Consider the following 20,354-nt stretch of genomic DNA (forward strand, 5'->3'; position numbering starts at 1 on the left):
TTTCTATAAATCCCATCCACTCTGCTTGACCTGTACAGCATAGCATTTTGAATGCAGCACAAGTGCGCTGAATCCAAAAAGCTGCTCTTCCTGATCGTGGGCAGGTACCCCATCAGTCCTGGATTTTCTCAGTTTATATACAGTATTACCAATGTGGATCACTGTACATCCCGGTATTTTGCTTCTGTAACCTTTTCTAGTTTACTCTGTCTATAAGGCTAAGTTTCTAGAAATTTCTAGAAATCTCATGACCGTTCTCTTTTTAATGCTGCAAAAATTAACGTGTGATGTGATTTTAAGATCTACTGCTTGTCCTCTTCTGTTGCTGTAGATACACATTTTATTAGGGAATTTCCCTCACAGACTTAAATGAGGTGCAGAAATTAGGCAGAAAAATAATACGTAAGTAGTAATAAGGCTTGTAATCCACACGTGACTTTATCAATAACGTTTTATCAACACTCGGTTACTGAGCAAACAGGAAGCTTTCATAACCATACTATTTTATTTAAAGCTTAAGCTATCCAAAAGAGATAAAAACTGCAGATTAAAAAATTGCTATAAAAAATTCACTAAAGAAAACACAACGTAAATTAGCCAATATGGGCAGAAATGCTGTTTAAAATCTGCAACATTAAGACTATTGTGCACACGTTCAGGATTTCTTGCAGAAATTTCCTGAGCAAAACCCGACATTTTCTGCAAGAAATCCGCATGCGTTTTTGACGCGTTTTTTTCTGGAGCTTCCCAGTGCATTAAATAGCGGGGGAAAAATGCAAAAAATCCTCAAAATTAACCCCTTTACCCCCAAGGGTGGTTTGCACGTTATGGACCGGGCCAATTTTTACAATTCTGACCACTGTCCCTTTATGAGGTTATAACTCTGGAACGCTTCAACAGATCCCGGTGATTCTGACATTGTTTTCTCGAGACATATTGTACTTCATGATAGTGGTAAAATTTCTTTGATATTACCTGCGTTTGTTTGTGAAAAAAAAGGAAATTTGGCGAAAATTTTGAAAATTTCGCAATTTTCCAACTTTGAATTTTTATGCAATTAAATCACAGAGATATGTCACACAAAATACTTAATAAGTAACATTTCCCACATGTCTACTTTACATCAGCACAATTTTGGAACCCAAATTTTTTTTTGTTATTTTGTTAGGGAGTTATAAGGGTTAAAAGTTGACCAGCAATTTCTCATTTTTACAACACCATTTTTTTTTAGGGACCACAACCTCATTTGAAGTCATTTTGAGGGGTCTATATGATAGAAAATACCCAAGTGTGACACCATTCTAAAAACTGCACCCCTCAAGGTGCTCAAAACCACATTCAAGAAGTTTATTAACCCTTCAGGTGTTTCAGGAATTTTTGGAATGTTTAAATAAAAATGAACATTTAACTTTTTTTCACCAAAAATTTACTTCAGCTCCAATTTGTTTTATTTTACCAAGGGTAACAGGAGAAAATAGACCTCAAACGTTGTTGTACAATTTGTCCTGAGTACGCAGATACCCGACATGTGGGGGTAAACCACTGTTTGGGCGCATGACAGAGCTCGGAAGCGAAGGAGCGCCATTTGACTTTTCAATGCAAAATTGACTGGAATTGAGATGGGACGCCATGTTGCGTTTGGAGAGCCACTGATGTGCCTAAACATTGAAACCCCCCACAAGTGACACCATTTTGGAAAGTAGACCCCCTAAGGAACTTATCTAGAGGTGTAGTGAGCACTTTGACCCACCAAGTGCTTCACAGAAGTTTATAATGCAGAACCGTAAAAATAAAAAATTATTTTTTTTAACAAACATTATTTTTCGCCCCCAATTTTTTATTTTCCCAAGGGTAAGAGAAGAAATTGGGCCCCAAAAGTTGTTGTACAATTTGTCCTGAGTACGCTGATACCCCATATGTTGGGGTAAACCCCTGTTTGGGCACACGGGAAAGCTCGGAAGGGAAGGAGCACTGTTTTACTTTTTGAACGCAGAATTGGCTGGAATTGAGATCGGACGCCATGTCACATTTGGAGAGCCCCTGATGTGCCAAAACAGTGGAAACCCCCCAATTATAACTGAAACCTTAATCCAAACACACCCCTAACCCTAATCCCAACGGTAACCCTAACCACACCTCTAACCCAGACACACCCCTAACCCTAATCCCAACCCTATTCCCAACCGTAAATGTAATCCTAACCCTAACCCTACCTTTAGCTCCAACCCTAACTGTAGCCTTAACCCTAGCCCCAACCCTAGCCCTAACCCTAGCCCCAACCCTAACCCTAGCCCCAACCCTAACCCTAGCCCCAACCCTATAGCCCCAACCCTAGCCCTAACCCTAGCCTTAACTCTAATGGGAGAATGGAAATAAATACATTTTTTAAATTTTTTAATTTTTCCCTAACTAAGCGGGTGTTGAAGGGGGGTTTGATTTACTTTTATAGCGGATTATTTAGCGGATTTTTATGATTGGCAGCCATCACACACTGAAAGACGCTTTTTATTGCAAAAAATATTTTTTGCGTTAGCACATTTTGAGAGCTATAATTTTTCCATATTTTGGTCCACAGAGTCATGTGAGGTCTTGTTTTTTGCGGGACGAGTTGACGTTTTTATTGGTAACATTTTAGGGCACGTGACATTTTTTGATCGCTTTTTATTCCGATTTTTGTGAGGCAGAATGACCAAAAACCAGCTATTCATGAATTTCTTTTGCGGGAGGCGTTTATACCGTTCTGCGTTTGGTAAAATGGATAAAGCAGTTTTATTCTTCGGGTCAGTACGATTACAGTGATACCTCATTTATATCATTTTTTTGTTTTGGCGCTTTCATACGATAAAAACTATTTTATAGAAAAAATAATTATTTTTGCATCGCTTTATTCTGAGGACTATAACTTTTTTATTTTTTTGCTAATGATGCTGTATGGCGGCTTGTTTTTTGCGGGACAGGATGATGCTTTCAGCGGTACCATGGTTATTTATATCTGTCTTTTTGATCGCGCGTTATTCCACTTTTTGTTCGGTGGTATGATAATAAAGCGTTGTTTTTTGCTTCGTTTTTTTTTTTTTCTTACGGTGTTTACTGAAGAGGTTAACTAGTGATATAGTTTTATAGGTTGGGTCGTTACGGATGCGGCGATACTAAATATGTGTACTTTTATTGTTTGTTTGTTTTTTATTTAGATAAAGAAATGAATTTATGGGAATAATATATATATATTTTTTCATTATTTAGGAATTTTTTTAAAAATTTTTTTACACGTGTGGAAATTTTTTTTAAAACATTTTTACTTGGTCCCAGGTGGGGACATCACAGATCGGTGATCTGACAGTTTGCACAGCACTGCCGGCTTCACAGTGCCTGCTCTGAGCAGGCTCTGTGAAGCCACCTCCCTCCCTGCAGGACCCGGATGCCGCGGCCATCTTGGATCCGGGCCTGGAGCAGGGAGGGAGGTGAGCAATGCTTCCCTGTACCGCCGGCACATCGCCATCATGTTTGATCGCGGTGTGCCGGGGGTTATTGTGCCAGGGCGGTCCATGACCGCTCCTGGCACATAGTGCCGGATGTCAGCTGCGATAGGCAGCTGACACCCGGCCGATCGCGCTGGACGTACTATTCCGTCCTTGGGAAGTAGGGCCCACCCCACATGGACGGCATAGTATGTCCATTGGCAGGAAGGGGTTAATGAACATGCTGCGCTTTTTTTGCGGAAAAAAACGCATTATATACACAAAAATTGCGGAATGCATTCTAAATGATGAGATGCATAATGTATGCTTTGTTTCTGCGTTTTTATAGCGAAAAAAATCAGAAAAAAAACACAAAATCCGCAGCGTGTGCACACAGCCTAATAGCTCACTAAATCACATTGGTACATCAGCAGTACACCTCTGTTGAAAGTTGCTGGCTTCAGGGCTTGGTTCACGCACAGCTATCATTCTTGTGAATAGACTTGTCAGTAACCTGGCTTAGATCGCTTATTTTTAATGGGTACAGAAGCTGTAAAGCCGCACTTCCATCCTTTATTTCTATGAGGCTACATTCACATGTTCAGTATTTGGTCAGTATTTTACCTCAGTATGTGTAAAGGTACCGTCACACTCAGCAACTTTGCAACGAGAACGACAACGATCCGTGACGTTGCAGCGTCCTGGATAGCGATCTCGTTGTGTTTGACACGCAGCAGCGACCTGGATCCCGCTGTGATATCGCTGGTCGGAGCTAGAAGTCCAGAACTTTATTTCGTTGTCAGGTCGGCGTGTATCGTCATGTTTGACATCAAAAGCAACGATGCCAGCAACGTTTTACATGGAGCTAACAACCAGCGAGAACGAGAAGTGAGTCGCCGTTACGTCACTGGATCGCTCCTGCATCGTTCTGGAGTTGCTGTGTTTGACGTCTCTACAGCGACCTAAACAGCGACGCTGCAGCGATCGTCTCGTTGTCTATATCGCTGCAGCGTCGCTGAGTGTGACGGTACCTTAAGCCCAAAACCAGGTGAGGAACAATCAGAGGAAAAGTAATAGAAACACGTCACCACTTCTGTATTATCACCCACTCCTGGTTTTGGCTTTGAAATACTGATTATTATTTATTTATATAGCACTATTGATGTAAAGAACTCACCAAATACTGAACACGGCCTTAGGCCGAGATCACACATACGTGAGATACGGCCGAGTCTCGCAGGTGAAAACTCAGCTCTGGCGCCGGCACTTGGCAGCGGAGCGTGCAGCTCCATGTATTGCTGTGCGGCTGCACGCTCCGCTCCGGAGTACCGGCGCCAGAGCTGAGTTTTCACCTGCGAGACTCGGCCTTATCTCGCGTATGTGTGATCCCGGCCTTATGATAAGACTGGACCTACTCTTTGGGCCACCACAAATGGACATTGTTTAGGCCGCATGGACAACTGCATATCTGGTTTCACCCTTACTGAATTACCTTTCTGCTAATTAGTTGTTGGCAAAGTCATTATCACGACGGGTTCACTTTTTGTCCTAAATTGTGGTCTAAGGGTACCGTCACACTATACGATTTACCAACGATCACGACCAGCGATACGACCTGGCCGTGATCGTTGGTAAGTCGTAGTGTGGTCGCTGGAGAGCTGTCACACAGACAGCTCTCCAGCGACCAACGATGCCGAGGTCCCCGGGTAACCAGGGTAAACATCGGGTTACTAAGCGCAGGACCGCGCTTAGTAACCCGATGTTTACCCTGGTTACCAGCGTAAAAAAAACAAACACTACATACTTACATTCCGGTGTCTGTCCCTTGCCGTCTGCTTCCCGCACTCACTGACTGCCGGCCGTAAAGTGAAAGCAGAGCACAGCGGTGACGTCACCGCTGTGCTCTGCTTTCACTTTACGGCCGGCAGCCAGTGAGTGCGGGAAGCAGACAGCAAGGGACCTGACGGACACCGGAATGTAAGTATGTACTGTTTTTTTTTTTTTACATTTACGCTGGTAACCAGGGTAAACATCGGGTTACTAAGCGCGGTCCTGCACTTAGTAACCCGATGTTTACCCTGGTTACAAGCGAACGCATCGCTAGATTGGTGTCACACACACCGATCTAGCGATGACAGCGGGAGATCCAGCGACGAAAGAATGTTCCAAACGATCTGCTACGACGTACGATTCTCAGCAGGATCCCTGATCGCTGCTGCGTGTCAGACACAGCGATATCGTAACGATATCGCTGGAACGTCACGAATCGTACCGTCGTAGCGATCAAAATGGCACTGTGTGACGGTACCCTAAGGGGTATCGTTTCTTTTTCTGGAGAGTGACATGCTGGCCTTGGCATGCCAATGTAAGGAGGCTTATTCTAGTAATTGTAAGTGCCTATGACTGGCCTGCCTGAGATTTGTAGTTCTTCCCTGCACCACTTACAGAGCCACATATTGTATAATACAAAGCTATCCTTATGTACCTGGGAAAGACATGATAGCTTTGTCTTACATATCAGATAATGGAATAATTTTCTTGGTAGCGCCCTAAGGACCCCAGCTGATTTGCATTGGAATCCACGCTATGTGCACACGTAAGAAAAGAGGTGCAGAATTTTCTGCACAAAATCCGCAGCTCCTGGCAGAATCCGCAGCCCCGGATTTGCCGCGGTTTTTATGCGGATTTTGTGCAGTTTTTATGCGGAATTGCTACGGATTTTGTGCCGATTTTGCCACTGCGGATTTTTAACATGGAGGGGTGCAGAAGCGCTGCAGATCCGCACAAAAAAGTGACAGGCACTTCTTTGAAATCCGCAGCAATTCCGCACAGATTTTTCCGCACCGTCTGCACATCTTTTTTTTTTCCCATTAACTAACATTGTACTGTACATCACAGTGCGGATCGGCAGCGTTTCTGCGTGGTAAAATCCGCTGCGGAACTGCAGCAAATCCGCACTGTGTGCATATACCCTTAGAAGTACGGTAATTGTGGAGGTCGGATCGTGACGACGGGGCTGCAGCTGTACAATCGTTACATGGAGATCAGAAATAAGAAAAGATAAAAAGCCGCAAATATAGATTTATCTTCAGTTTCTCTTCATTTATCTGTATTTCATGTAGGAGAAAGTTTTGAGGAATGACAGTGGGTCATGGCAGCTTTATAATTAGATCAGGCCTGCTCAACACTAGTTCTCTTCACTGGTCAAGTAGTGCAGAACTCCAGTGATAAGACAGGTTAGTTACTGGGCAGAGTGATAACGGAGGCATCTGGCAGCCTCTGTTTGCCTCCTTCCAGGATATAATGCATATAAGGGTATGTGTCCACGTTCAGGATTGCATCAGGATTTGGTCAGGATTTTCCATCAGGTTTTGTAAGCCAAAACCAGGAGTGGATGATAAATACAGAAGTTGTGCATATGTTTCTATTATACTTTTCCACTAATTGTTCCACTCCTGGTTTTGGCTTACAAATACTGATGAAAAATCCTGACCAAATCCTGATGCAATCCTGAACGTGGACACATACCCTAAGGAACTAAAGGTACCGTTACACTAAACGATTTACCAACGATCACGACCAGCGATATGACCTGGCCGTGATCGTTGGTAAGTCGTTGTGTGGTCGCTGGGGAGCTGTCACACAGACAGCTCTCTCCAGAGACCAACGATCCGGGGAAAGATCTGCTGTGCAGATCTGTGCTCTGCTTTACGGCCGGCACTGACAGTCAGTGCCGGGAAGCTGACGGCGGGGGACGTGACAGACATCGGAATGTGAGTATGTAGTGTTTTTTTTTTTTTTACTTTTACAATGGTAACCAGGGTAAATATCGGGTTACTAAGCGCGGCCCTGCACTTAGTAACCCGATGTTTTCCCTGGTTACAGGTGAACACATTGCTAGATCGGTGTCACACACGCCGATCTAGCGATGACAGCAGGGTGATCAGCGACCAAAAAAAGGTCCTGATCATTTCCCACGACCAACGATCTCCCAGCAGGGGCCTGATCGTTGGTCGCTGTCACACATAACGAGATCGTTAGCGGGATCATTGCTACGTCACAAAAAGCGTGACGTTGCAACAATATCGTTAACGAAATCGTTATGTGTGAAGGTACCTTTAAAGGGAATCTGTCAGCAGTCTTTTTTTTCTGTGTAATCTGAAGACAGTGTGCTGTAGGGGTTAAAACACAGATTTCAGCCATGCCTCTCTTATCCAGCTCAGAGGTTTTGTTTGCTTACAATGGTTGTTTTAGCACCATTAACATTGCTGTGACCAGCTGGTCTGACGTGCCCCCTCCTGTGATAGGCAGCACACTGTCTATGCACATTGTATTTACAAAGCTTGGTGTTGGCAGCTCTGCTTCATTATTACATCTAAAAACTGATTGTGTGTGACAGGCTGCACCCATCTTTCCTTGGATTCAGCTTCTTTGCCAACATCAAGCTGCTGACAGATTCCCTTTAGTATCTTGCTGCAGCCTTTGTGAGACTAACTGGAAAACTACCTCCATATACAATCTGTAATATGCATTGCTATCAGAGAATTTCCAGAGGTTATATAATATAGTGCCGCCGCCTATATAGGATGTAGTGCATACTCCTCCATGCCATTTTTTAATCACTATTGAGTTTCCCATATTTATGACTGATCCTTGCTGCCATGATTAGATACAGTAGTCTGTGTCACCTATGCCATGTCTAGGTTGGATTGTTATTGTGTTGACTGTAGACACAATGTTGCAATCTTTGTAACTGCTTAGTTTACCCCTAAACATCCAGAGGCTTCTCCAGAAGAAAGTTGTTGGACTTGTATGTACTTAGATGCAATTGAGAGTTGAACCCTGTAAAGTTCCTGTGTTTATATATGCACAGTAATAAAGGGACTGGACCTGGCCGGTTCCTGCCTGCGGTTAGCTGCTTGGCTGTGGTTGCCTCCAAGTTTTCGCTGTCATGCCCACGTACAACCTTCGACACTGATAACCTCAAACGGCAGTATTAATGTGCCGCAAATGAAATGCCACTGATGATTGTCCCCTAGAGAAGGGGTTAGCTTGTGGGTAATTTTTACCAATGTAACACAAGTTATATTATTGAAGAATTATATCCAACTAGATGGTGGCCCGATTCTAACGCATCGGGTGTTCTAGAGTATGCATGTCCACGTAGTATATTGCCCCAGTTACGTAGTATATTGCCCATTTACGTAGTATATTGCCCAGCCACGTAGTATACAGCACAGAGCCACGTAGTATATTGCCCATTTACGTAGTATATTGCCCAGCCACGTAGTATACAGCACAGCCACGTAGTATACAGCACAGAGCCAGGTGGTATATTGCCCAGTGACGTAGTATATTGTCCAGCCACGCAGTATATGGCACAGCGACGTAGTATATTGCCCAGCCTTGTAGTATACAGCACAGAGGCACGTAGTATATTGCCCAGTCACGTAGTATATTGCCCAGTGACGTACTATATTACCGAGCCACGTATGTCACAGGTTAAAAAAATAAAAAATAAACATACTCATCTAACGGTCCGAGGGCCCCTTGTAGTTGAACATACTCACCATTCTCGTTGCTGCTCCTCTGCGTCCCGTCTCTCCGCCTCCTGGAATCCTGTGCAGATGGGTGCACGGCTGCCGCCATCTTACGTTCCCAGGATGCTTTGCGAAATTACCCATATGACTTAGCGGTCTCGCGAGACCGCTAGGTCTTATGGGTAATTTCGCAAAGCATCGCTGGGAAAGGAAGATGGCGGCAGGCGCGAGCAGTTCAGCGGACAAGGGAGGGTGAGTATAGGAGGTTTTTTGTTTTTGTACTATTTTTAACATTACTTTCTTTTACTATTGATGCCCCATAGGCAGCATCAATAGTAAAAGGTTTGGGACACAGGGTTAATAGCGGCGGTAACGGAATGCGTTACCGCCGGCATTAACCCTGTGTTAGCGGTGACCGGAGGGGAGTATGGAGCGTGCGGGGAGCGGAGCGCCGGGACACAGTGCGGGGAGCGGAGCGCCGGGGACACTGACTGCGGGGAGCGGAGCGCCGGGGACAGTGACTGCGGGGAGCGGACGCCGGCCACTGACTGCGGGGAGCGGAGCGCCGGGGACACTGACTGCGGGGAGCGGAGCGCCGGGGACAGTGACTGCGGGGAGCGGGCGCCGGCCACTGACTGTGGGGAGTATGGAGCGGCCATTCTCTTCCGGACTGTGCCTGTCGCTGATTGGTCGCCGCAAAACAGCCACGACCAATCAGCGACTTGGATTTCCATGATAGACAGAGGCCAGGACCAATGAATATCCGTGACAGAAGGACAGACAGACGGAAGTACCCCTTAGACAATTATGTATATAGATGAGGAAGATGAGAATTCTATCCTACAAGAAATCTATGGGTATAGATGGCCTTTTGAGATCAAGTTCATCAATTCTAAGAGAGGTCTCATTAGGAAGATCTCTATGGGACAAATGAACACAGATAATGCAGTACTGTAAGGAGAAAGATTGGGTGAGGGTGATGGTGGCGTTCACCTGTAAGGGTTGTGTAAAGACACAACACCTGACATTGGTATTGTCGACTGCTAAATACTAAGTACTCTCCCGAGGGTCACCGACCCTTCTCCTGATCCCAAAATAAAGACATGACTTCCAAATGGATATAATTGGCCACAGCGGCCTTTGTTACAAACAAAACATATAACAGTAAATAAGCTGGAAGGGGTCCTTGAAGCTAAAAATCTGGTGTTAACCATATGATAAACTAGTGGACGAGAACCAACCATAGTTTACTCTCAGCCGTTACCCCACTGGCTCGAGAGCACCAAAATTACCCCGGAGGGTTACCATTGTCCACTTTCAACTTAGGAATCTGGCCCACCGTTGCCAAGATTCCCCCAAATCACCAGACCCGAAACCAAAACTTATACCAACTGAAGAATCCATATCCCGACGGATCCCCCAGGCCAATTTAGCACCAACTCCAAGGACCCCTCCCACCGCCTACAGCCACTATGACCCAAAACATTAAACAAAAGCAACTTTCTTAACAATAACCCAAAAAAGAGGGCGGGTGGGCGGGACTGCTCGAATGGCTCCTGAGCGGGAAGTGACCGGCTCCACCCCCCGCCAGGGCAATATTTCCCGGGCTTCCCACTGAATCCCTCCCCCTCCATGCATTAACCCCCAACCTCCTTTATGCCTCGCTCCAAACCCCCTGTCATGACGGCTTCCGCGTACGCCGCCTGGGAGGGGGGTTGGGCGGCTCGCTCCCGCCTGCTCTTTTAGAAGCCATAGCTGCAGCCCTGTGTCTGCAGGAGAGTATCGTCCAGATAAGATTGGCAAAATGGAGATTGGCAAGAAATCAACAGTATATAAATAAGATTTTTTTTATTCACCAACACATTTAGGCGCTGGACCAGCACTTTTCTCAAGGTAAAAACCAAGTGTGTCTCAGAAATCTGCACATTTGAGACTTTATTCAAACATCCGTCTTTGTTGTCCCCGTGTTGATGTTTCTGTGGATGGCCCACTGTCGTATTGTATTCCATATGGGGCTATGAAAGTGTCCAATCTTTGTTATGGTCCAGAGAGACTGGGTTTTGCCAATGATATGAACACATCCACAAAAAGGCAGATGGCACCAGCACAAAGTTGGCATCCGTGTGCGGTCTGCTTTTCACAGACCAGTTCTAAAGAGACACTAAGGAAACCTGTATGTAATTAGTTTTTTTCGTCTGCAAAAAAATAAACCCATCTATGAAAGCAGACATATGGAATACAAACATATGGAAAACGGACCAACACATGGATATGAGACGGATATATATCTGAGTATATGCCAAAAAACTCCTGCAGTTACTGCTGTCACAGAGGCTGTCCTTCCATGATCTGCGGGGACAGATATGGGGGTGATTTGCACTTGTCGCTTTTATGCAGTATGTGAAGCTAAAGCAAGGAATGGTTTATAAAAGGAAGAATATAGGAAGGATTTGTTTTCCATTCCTTTTCATTTTGATCCAATCTTCACAAGCGTAATCGAAATGGCACGTCTAAAACCTCTTGATGGAAGAACCCAACTATTGTATTTTATTGAACATTTGAGAAATACTTTTAGGATCAGTAACACCTGGAGTCCTGTATATACAGAGAACAATGCAAGGAATTAATTCATAATGGAGGACTAAAAAAACATGGCAGTGTCAGTGGCCGTGCAGGGGTCGCCTCTCCTGCACATAATATCCACACGCATGTACATTCATGTCTAGAGCAGGCGACTGACAGTCATCCGTCACACCCGCCTGTCAGGGCGTACTGTGACCGTGCAGGCAGGTGCACCTTCTCAGGTCATGTCAGGATCTTAACTTATCGCTTTACATCACTTTCCAGCCAGAACCCGCTTCACGTAGTGACACGAATGGCAAACACCTTATTTCTAAATATGCTCAACAACATCTGGCAAGAAGATAAAAGAATTACCCCCTCCGGTCTCGGTGCATCGAAGGGACAGAAGTTTCCCAGCATTGAAGGTGCATATATTACAACAATGGTTCATAGTCTGAATCAAGACTAACAAAAAAGGGTAATAATCCCTAATAAAGGATTTTCTGGGGCATTGAGATGTGGAGGGTTAATTTTCGCTCTAGCTGTGAGTGCATTGTAGCCTTTATTGGTTATAACTCTCACTTATGTGATATTGTGTGTCCCCTCCACACAGGTTATCTCTGCACACAATGTGCTGTAACCACTTTTGCTCTGCCAGGAACACATGGGATTAGTGATCTATTATTGCACTTTCTGCTTGGGATTGTTATTAAACGCTGCTTATTAGGCCATGACAAGGGTGGTACTCTGGGAGGAGTGTAGGACTGGAATGTGCCCCCAGACTGATGCCCGCAGCGGTGTCTGGTACCAGTGTGGGGTGACTGTGGTGTTATTTGAGATATGGGATTACTACAAAGTCCGATGACTGTGCAGTCTTTTACTCTGGTTCTGGGTGGCGATCATTATTCTAGTTAATGCCCCGTTAAGATCACATTTTTCGTTTCATAAGAGAGTTAAATGAGACTTATACGGACCCTATACATGTCACCAATAGTCAGACAGAGCACCTTTTTCTTCTGTCTGCATACTGGAAAATAAAGTATAGAATCGCATAGTGGAGTACACCATCCCATTGCCTTTCGTCCTCTTGGTTAAAATCAGGTGTAGGTTCTATGCTTATCAGTAGGTTTACCAGATTCCTAGCTAGTAATGGATCATACACGCACACTGGAAAAAGCTTTGAGATGTGCACAGAGATCCATCTATCTGACAGTATGTGGCTCCGAGCTCCAAGTAGTAGTGGTGACCGTGGAGTGCTTGAACTCGCTATGTGGAGGACCCAACTTGAGTGATGGCATATTTGCAAAGCACTTGTATGTATTCCAGGCCTACTGGCTAGGAAAGGGTCATTTTTACATTTCCTGCCTGAAGGCTGAAGGTCTGCAATGTTACTACACTTTAAACACCCTTCACTGTGTGTCCGGGCACAAGGACTACTCAGCCAGTGGTTCCTTTTGAATTCTCTCCTGATCAGTGGATGTGTGGCCATAAGTTTCTACACCACTCTTGCATCCAAACTAGACCAAGATGTCATTTCCACGGAGGTGGCCGCCCTGATGTATTCTGGGAGAAGATGGGCACTCATTAGGCTCCGTAGAGGGAAAGCCACCAATCACTGACCGTTGCTGTGGTCGTAGAAAGGTGTATTGGGTGCCTCTCTGTTTTTGGAGTAGGTTGATATAGACCCCAACTTTACACATTTTTTTCCTGTGTCACGTCTCAGATTGATTTTGTTCAAAGCTTCATCTCACACAGCCCAGTGAAAAAAAAAGTTTCTTATGCAGCATGCTTAGTATCTTTGTTTTTAACAAAAATGACTAGAAGTGTCTGGTGCCCTTGTATAATGCCTCAGTCATCCTTTTAGCTTTCATTTGTATATTGGGAACCCTTCCTGATGTATGCATTAAAAAAGACACAAAAAGCGAGCCCCTGTACTGTGACGAGCGATGTTTAAGGGGCTAGCAGGAAGGCTGGAATCTTTGGGGGCTGTAATGACTGCATATTTCAAGTGACAGAAGATGACATCTCGAGGTCTTCTCATCTTGTGTGTGGAATATCAGCATTTCATGTCAGCAAGAAGATGGATGAAGTGGAGGAATCTGGCCTTAAACAAACCAGCAGAGAATAATTCTTTATTGTTATGGGGATTTACAGGGAATTTCACTTGTATGTAAAGAGCTTTGTGTAACAGATTTTGTTCCTGGGACATGTCTGGGCATAAATCTTCCCTACACTTCTCTATGGAGTGGAAGGCTTGTGTTGAAGACCATCATCCACATGCTGTAGAGCTCAGAGAAGTGAACCTAATTATCTCAATCACTTATCTGATCACTTCTGACATTTCCATTCATAGCCCACTCTCCCAAGGCTGAAGAGTTTCTAGCCATGTTTCTCCAGCTACATAGGGTCTATGAGTGAGGGTATGTCATCCAGAAATGTTTAAGAATGCGGTTCAAGTCACCTGCAAGTTTTGATAAAATAGAGGTATTAGAACGACTGACGACCATGTCCTATGGTCAAAAATACGATGGCCCCAAATCTGCTCACAGAATGCTAGTCCAGTGGCTACGTCCGTAATCTGTGGCCCTGTGTGCCTGCTGACATCTCCTGATTAGTAGACCTGATATCAATGACGTCACACCCGGACTACAAATCAGAAGAGGCGCCTGGGATTCTAGCAGGTGTGAGGTGGATCACAGGGTTCCCTTACGGCAGCCACAAACTACCGACGTGGGCTCTGCAGCAGGGTCCTGTGAATAGAATTGTTAATATCTAGGTTATTACGTGAGTAATTACTGCAGGGTGGTACATGACAGAGGGCTCTTGATTACAAATGACTCCAGTCACTCCCATCGTCTTCAAGGATGAGCAGATGCTGAGAGAAATGCGCACATATAAGACCTCTTAGAAAATGTTCAAGTGTCTGGCCCAAGTTTTCTGCAGTGGATTTACATTTTGCGCTTCTTTGGGTCCACATGTGGATAAGTTCTTGTCAGAGCAGCTAATCTGCTTGGAAACTTCTTGTGAAGGTGATCCATCTCTTGTTGGAATGACTTGGAAAACCACAACAGGAAAACTCTATGGCCACAAGAACAGCAACGCAGGAGGCATTGTACATAGGTTTTGCCACACTAAAATCGGCGTTGAAATAAACAGTGTGAGTGCACCTTGTGGTGTAAATGTGCGCACCACACCGGCCCATGTTGCTAGATCAGGCACATTGCCGGGCACCATCTCGGTTTACTCGCACTCCTACTATCTGAAGAAACGTGACCATGCTTTGTTTGTTTTTATTTGCTTAGCTTTTCCCCAATATTTAACACTATAGTTATTCCAAGACCTTATCACATGTTACGGATGATACTTTGTCACAATTAATTTTACAGAAATTTGCTGCAGAATTTAAAAATGGTGCTACTTGCTTTGTAACAAGCTATAAACTGTGTCTTATTTGTAGCAATTCAGGACTTTGGCAAATCCTTTGCAAACGAAAAAGTTACTGTATCTGCGTTTACAATTTTGTCCTGTAGCTTCACGGTTATGGGAACATCTGCAGTTGGAGTATTGGTCTCAGCTTGGTGATCTGCGGCATGGTGATGTGCTGGAATGTTATATCGTTACTCTACTATCCTCAGCTACAATGACCTGGAGAAGTGAACTCTCCGGAGGATTCTCTAGTGTGCAACAGCGGAGGAGCCATGGAGCAGCAGGTGTGATGGTCACCATCATTCTTGCCCAAATGCTGGAGGTGCTGCTATTATTAGGGTACGCTCACTCTGGCGTATGTTCTCTATGTGAGAGAATCGGGCCGATTAGGCTAATGACATTCTGTCAGTTTGATCTGAGTGTGCTCCAATTCTCTCGCACAAGAGAATCACGGCAAAAGTGTGGAGAAGACAAAGAACTTAATTTTTCTATCTTCTCCATTGACTGTGTAAGTACATCGCACTGCACTCAGATGACACTAGGACAATGTTACCCATAGAGTAACGGTGGCCTAGTGCTCTCCAATAAAACATCGCATAGCACTCGACCGTGTTATATGGCGGTGTGCGCAAGCCCTTCTAGTGGGAAAAATAAGCAAAGGCCTCAAACACGAGACTTGAGACAAAGCTGCCAAAATCTGTGTGCCTGAGAATTAAATCAGAGATACAGTATGGCCCTGTATATTTCTATATGACCCTGTGAAATTACATACTTGCCTCTGTCACGATTTTTTTCAAATATGGTTGCTGGCAAAGTTAAGGTGTCCCAGGCCAAAGGAAAGTGGGTTTTATGTGAACTGCTCCCAAAAGTGGGTGTTCTAAAGAGGGTCTGGGATGAACTGAAATGCTCCTATTCCCTCAATGCTAATATTGGTAACTATGCAATAACCCCTTCAGTCTTCCAGCTATATGGGTAGGTTGTTGAATTGTAAAATAAAATCTCATATCTCAATGATTTTTATTCTCTACTAAACTCTGTGACTTGTGGTTCTACTGTGCACTGGCTATAGAGAAATATGCAGCCATGTTCTCCCCTGGCAGCTGTCGGGGTGCAGCACCCTGACGTGTAGAAGATGGTTATCTAATCCTGCAGGTTGGTATTTTTCTCACGCTCTTGAGTATAGGCACTTGAATGCAGAGCTCTGTCTTGACTTGCAGTTCAGGTAGTGATTTCCAGCAGTTAAAGGGCAGAAATTCATGTAGAAACAGAACAACTCTCATCATAGCGTCATTGCAAAACAGGTTGAAATTCTGCCCCAGGCATTTTCCCATGCAAAATAAAAAGTATTAACCCCTGAGTGACCACCAATATATCTTTGACTGACCTGAGATATAAGTGATCAGCATCCCCCGCTTGTGAATATTCAGTGTCTGTACACTATAGCTGGCGCCCTACTACATTAGTCATGATCGATCAATAGTGACTACGACATCTAGCTGGTATCATGGCTCCCTCTTTTATCCTATCGGCACTCTGAGATCATGATTGTGTGGTCCTGATGGTTGCCATGGCTATTTACGGACGAATAATGGGCATAAAGTCTGCCAGCTATAGGGACCTATTCAGAAGTTAGCAGCATTTTAAGTGGTAAAAATATAATTTTTCATTCCTGTCATGATATGTTGCTTTGCATTAACTCCTAAAATGCACCTGACGATGTATTATTTGACAGCTGTTTTGATATGTTGAGAGGTTCTGCTTTTTAAAAATGGTATCACTTTGTTTTTTTTTCTCCAATAGATAGGTCCCCAAAAGTGACTTCAAAACTAAATAGGTTCCTAAAAAAAAAAAAATTTGTAAATTTCCTTGAAAAAATGAAAAACTGCTGCTAAATTTTTTTTCATCCCGTTATATATTTTGTATTGAACATTTAAAAAAAAAAAAATATATATATATAGTACAAACATTGCACCACAAATCTCACCCTACTAAAAACCAACTGAGACCCCATTCTCAGACCCAAGTGAGTATCCTGCAAATCAATATTCCAGTAAGGCCGGTGTCACACTCAGCGTAGGGAAATACGGTCCATATTTTACATGCGTAATACGCAGAAATGTTCCCAAAATAGTGATCCGTATGTCATCCGTAGGCAGGGTGTGGCAGCGTATGTTACGCATGTCATCCTCCGTATGTAATCCATATGGCATCCGTACAGCGAGATTTTCTCGCGGCAAAATGACATACAATGGATCCATGGGCTCAAATATTCATGAAAACATATATACAGTATATATATATATATATATATATATATATATATATATATATATATATATATATGTGTCTCACTGATATATCAGTGAGACACATATATATATATATATTTCATACAGCGCTAAATACCGTATATACTCGAGTATAAGCCGAGATTTTCAGCCCAAATTTTTGGGCTGAAAGTGCCCCTCTCGGCTTATACTCGAGTCACGGTAGCGGTGGGGTCGGCAGGTGAGGGGGTGAGGGCGCTGAGGTATACTTACCTAGTCCCAGCGATCCTCGCGCTGTCCCTGCCTTCCTCCCATGGTCTTGTGTGCTGCAGCTTCTTCCCCTCTTCAGCGGTCACGTGGGACCGCTCATTACAGAAATGAATAGGCGGCTCCACCTCCCATAGGGGTGGAGCCGCCTATTCATTTCTCTAATCAGCGGTGCCGGTGACCGCTGACAGGAAGAGGCTGCAGCACAGAAGACGGGGAGGAAGGCAGGGACAGCGCGAGGATCGCTAGGACTAGGTGAGTATGTTATATTTACCTGTCCACGTTCCAGCCGCCGGGCGCCGCTCCATCTTCCCGGCGCCTCCATCTTCCCGGCGTCTGCGCTCTGACTGTTCAGGCAGAGGGCGCGATGACGCATATAGTGTGCGCGGCGCCCTCTGCCTGATCAGTCAGAGCAGAGACGCCGGGAAGATGGAGGCGCCGGGACCGGACGCTGGGAGCTGCAATCAAGAGAGGTGAGTATGTGTTTTTTTTTTTTTATTGCAGCAGCAGCAGCGGCCATGGCACAGATATATGTGCAGCATCTATGGGGCAGTATGAACGGCACACAGCACTATATGGGGCATCTGTGCAGCATCTATGGGGCAGTATGAACGGCACACAGCACTATATGGGGCATCTGTGCAGCATCTATGGGGCAATATGAACGGCACACAGCACTATATGGGGCATCTGTGCAGCATCTATGGGGCAGTATGAATGGCACACAGCACTATATGGGGCATCTGTGCAGCATCTATGGGGCAGTATGAACGGCACACAGCACTATATGGGGCATCTGTGCAGCATCTATGGGGCAATATGAACGGCACACAGCACTATATGGGGCATCTGTGCAGCATCTATGGGGCAATATGAACGGTGCAGAGCACTATATGGCACAGCTATGGGGAAATAATGATCTATTTTTATTTTTGAAATTCACCGGTAAATGCTGCATTTCCACCCTAGGCTTACACTCGTGTCAATAAGTTTTCCCAGTTTTTTGTGGCAAAATTATGGGGGTCGGCTTATACTCGGGTCGGCTTATACTCGAGTATATACGGTAGCTTAAAAGCCGGTAATTGAATCCTTCTCAAACCCGACAGGATATGAGACATGGTTTACATACAGTACATACCCTTATTTTTGTACATATTCCTCACTAATAATGTTCCAAGTGTCTATGTGCAAAATTTTGGAGCTCTAGCTGTTAAAATAAAGGGTTAAATCACGGAAAAAGTTGGCTTAGGCTCCCGCGCAATTTTCTCTGCCAGAGTGGGAAAGCCAGTGACTGAGGTCAGATATTAATAGCCTAGAGAGGGACCATGGTTATAGGACCCCCCTGGCTAAAAGCATCTGCCCCCAGCCACCCCAGAAAAGGCACATCTGGAAGATCCGCCTAGTCTGGCACTTGGCCTCTCTCTTCCCACTCCCCTGTAGCGGTGGGATATGGGGTAATGAAGGGTTAATGTCACCTTGCTATTGTAAGGTGACATTAAGCCAGGTTAATAATGGAGAGGCGTCAATAAGACACCTATCCATTATTAATCCAATAGTAGTAAATGGTTAATAAAACACACACACATTAGGAAAAAAGTAATTTATTGAAATAAAGACACAGGGTGTTGTAATAGTTTATTATACTCTCAATCCAATTGAAGACCCTTGTCACCTGAAACAAAGTTAAAATAAAAAAACAACAATATCCCATACCTTCCGTCATTCAGTCTTGTCCCGCGCTGTAAATCCATCTGAAGGGGTTAAATAATTTTACAAGCAGGAGCTCTGCCAATGCAGCCGCCCCTACCTGTAAAATCTGGAGAATGGATGGGAAGAAGGGGAACGTAGCTACCTAGACTTGCAGTGCTCCGCCCCCTGCTGGTATAAACTCAGATGAACTCGAGTATGAGAAAATATTCAGAAAAATTCCCTCGCTCAAGTTCATCTGAGTTTATACCAGCAGGGGGCGCAGCACCGCAAGTCTAGGTAGCTACGTTCCCCTTCTTCCCATTCATTCCCCAGTTTTTACAGTGAAAATAGTGCATTAAAAAAAGGCAAGTGAAATTTGCATAGTATAATGGGTTAAATATTAAAGATATACCTTTCAAGGGTTAATAGATCCAGCATACATGCGCCCCAGGGCAAATTTCACTTGCCTTTTTTTAATGCACTATTTTCACTTTATAGTTTATAAAGAGAGTGTTGGTTTTCATTAGGAACTATTGGTCCCTTGCACTTTATTGATATCACATTGCACTTGTTGGGACAATATATATGGTCCTCACACTTGATATGTATTTTAGATTTTTATTGTTATGTAATTACACAAAAAATTCAATATACAGTATATGGGTTTTAAGTTATATTACATATTGCCTATTTTTAGTTTTTTTTTAATAGATTTTTGAATTAATTATTCATGCATATACTTTTCATATTTCTGTCCTGCATACGTGTGTATTGATTTTTATTATTTTATTGTGGAATATTGTTGCCACATTGCATTATAACCAATACAATTATAGATTGTTTTCACCTATTCTCTTGCCTGGGTCCCTGTTTGTCCACTGTTTGTTCATATATATTGAAGTGGTTTCACTTTTTTTTTTTTCTTCTTAAGCACCGTAATTGATTCTCTATTTTTGAACCTATATATTTATATTTGTGCATCATGAATATTTTATATTTGTTGGTGTTTTTGTTGTGTTCTTTTGCACACTCTTGGCATTCTCTTGATGGGCTTCAAGAGGTAGTCACCGGAAATGGTTTTCACTTCATAGGTGTGCCCTGTCAGGTTTAATAAGTGTGATTTCTTGCCTTATAAATGAGGTTGG

Source organism: Ranitomeya imitator, chromosome 2, assembly GCF_032444005.1.
Source record: "Ranitomeya imitator isolate aRanImi1 chromosome 2, aRanImi1.pri, whole genome shotgun sequence".
NCBI lineage: Eukaryota > Metazoa > Chordata > Amphibia > Anura > Dendrobatidae > Ranitomeya > Ranitomeya imitator.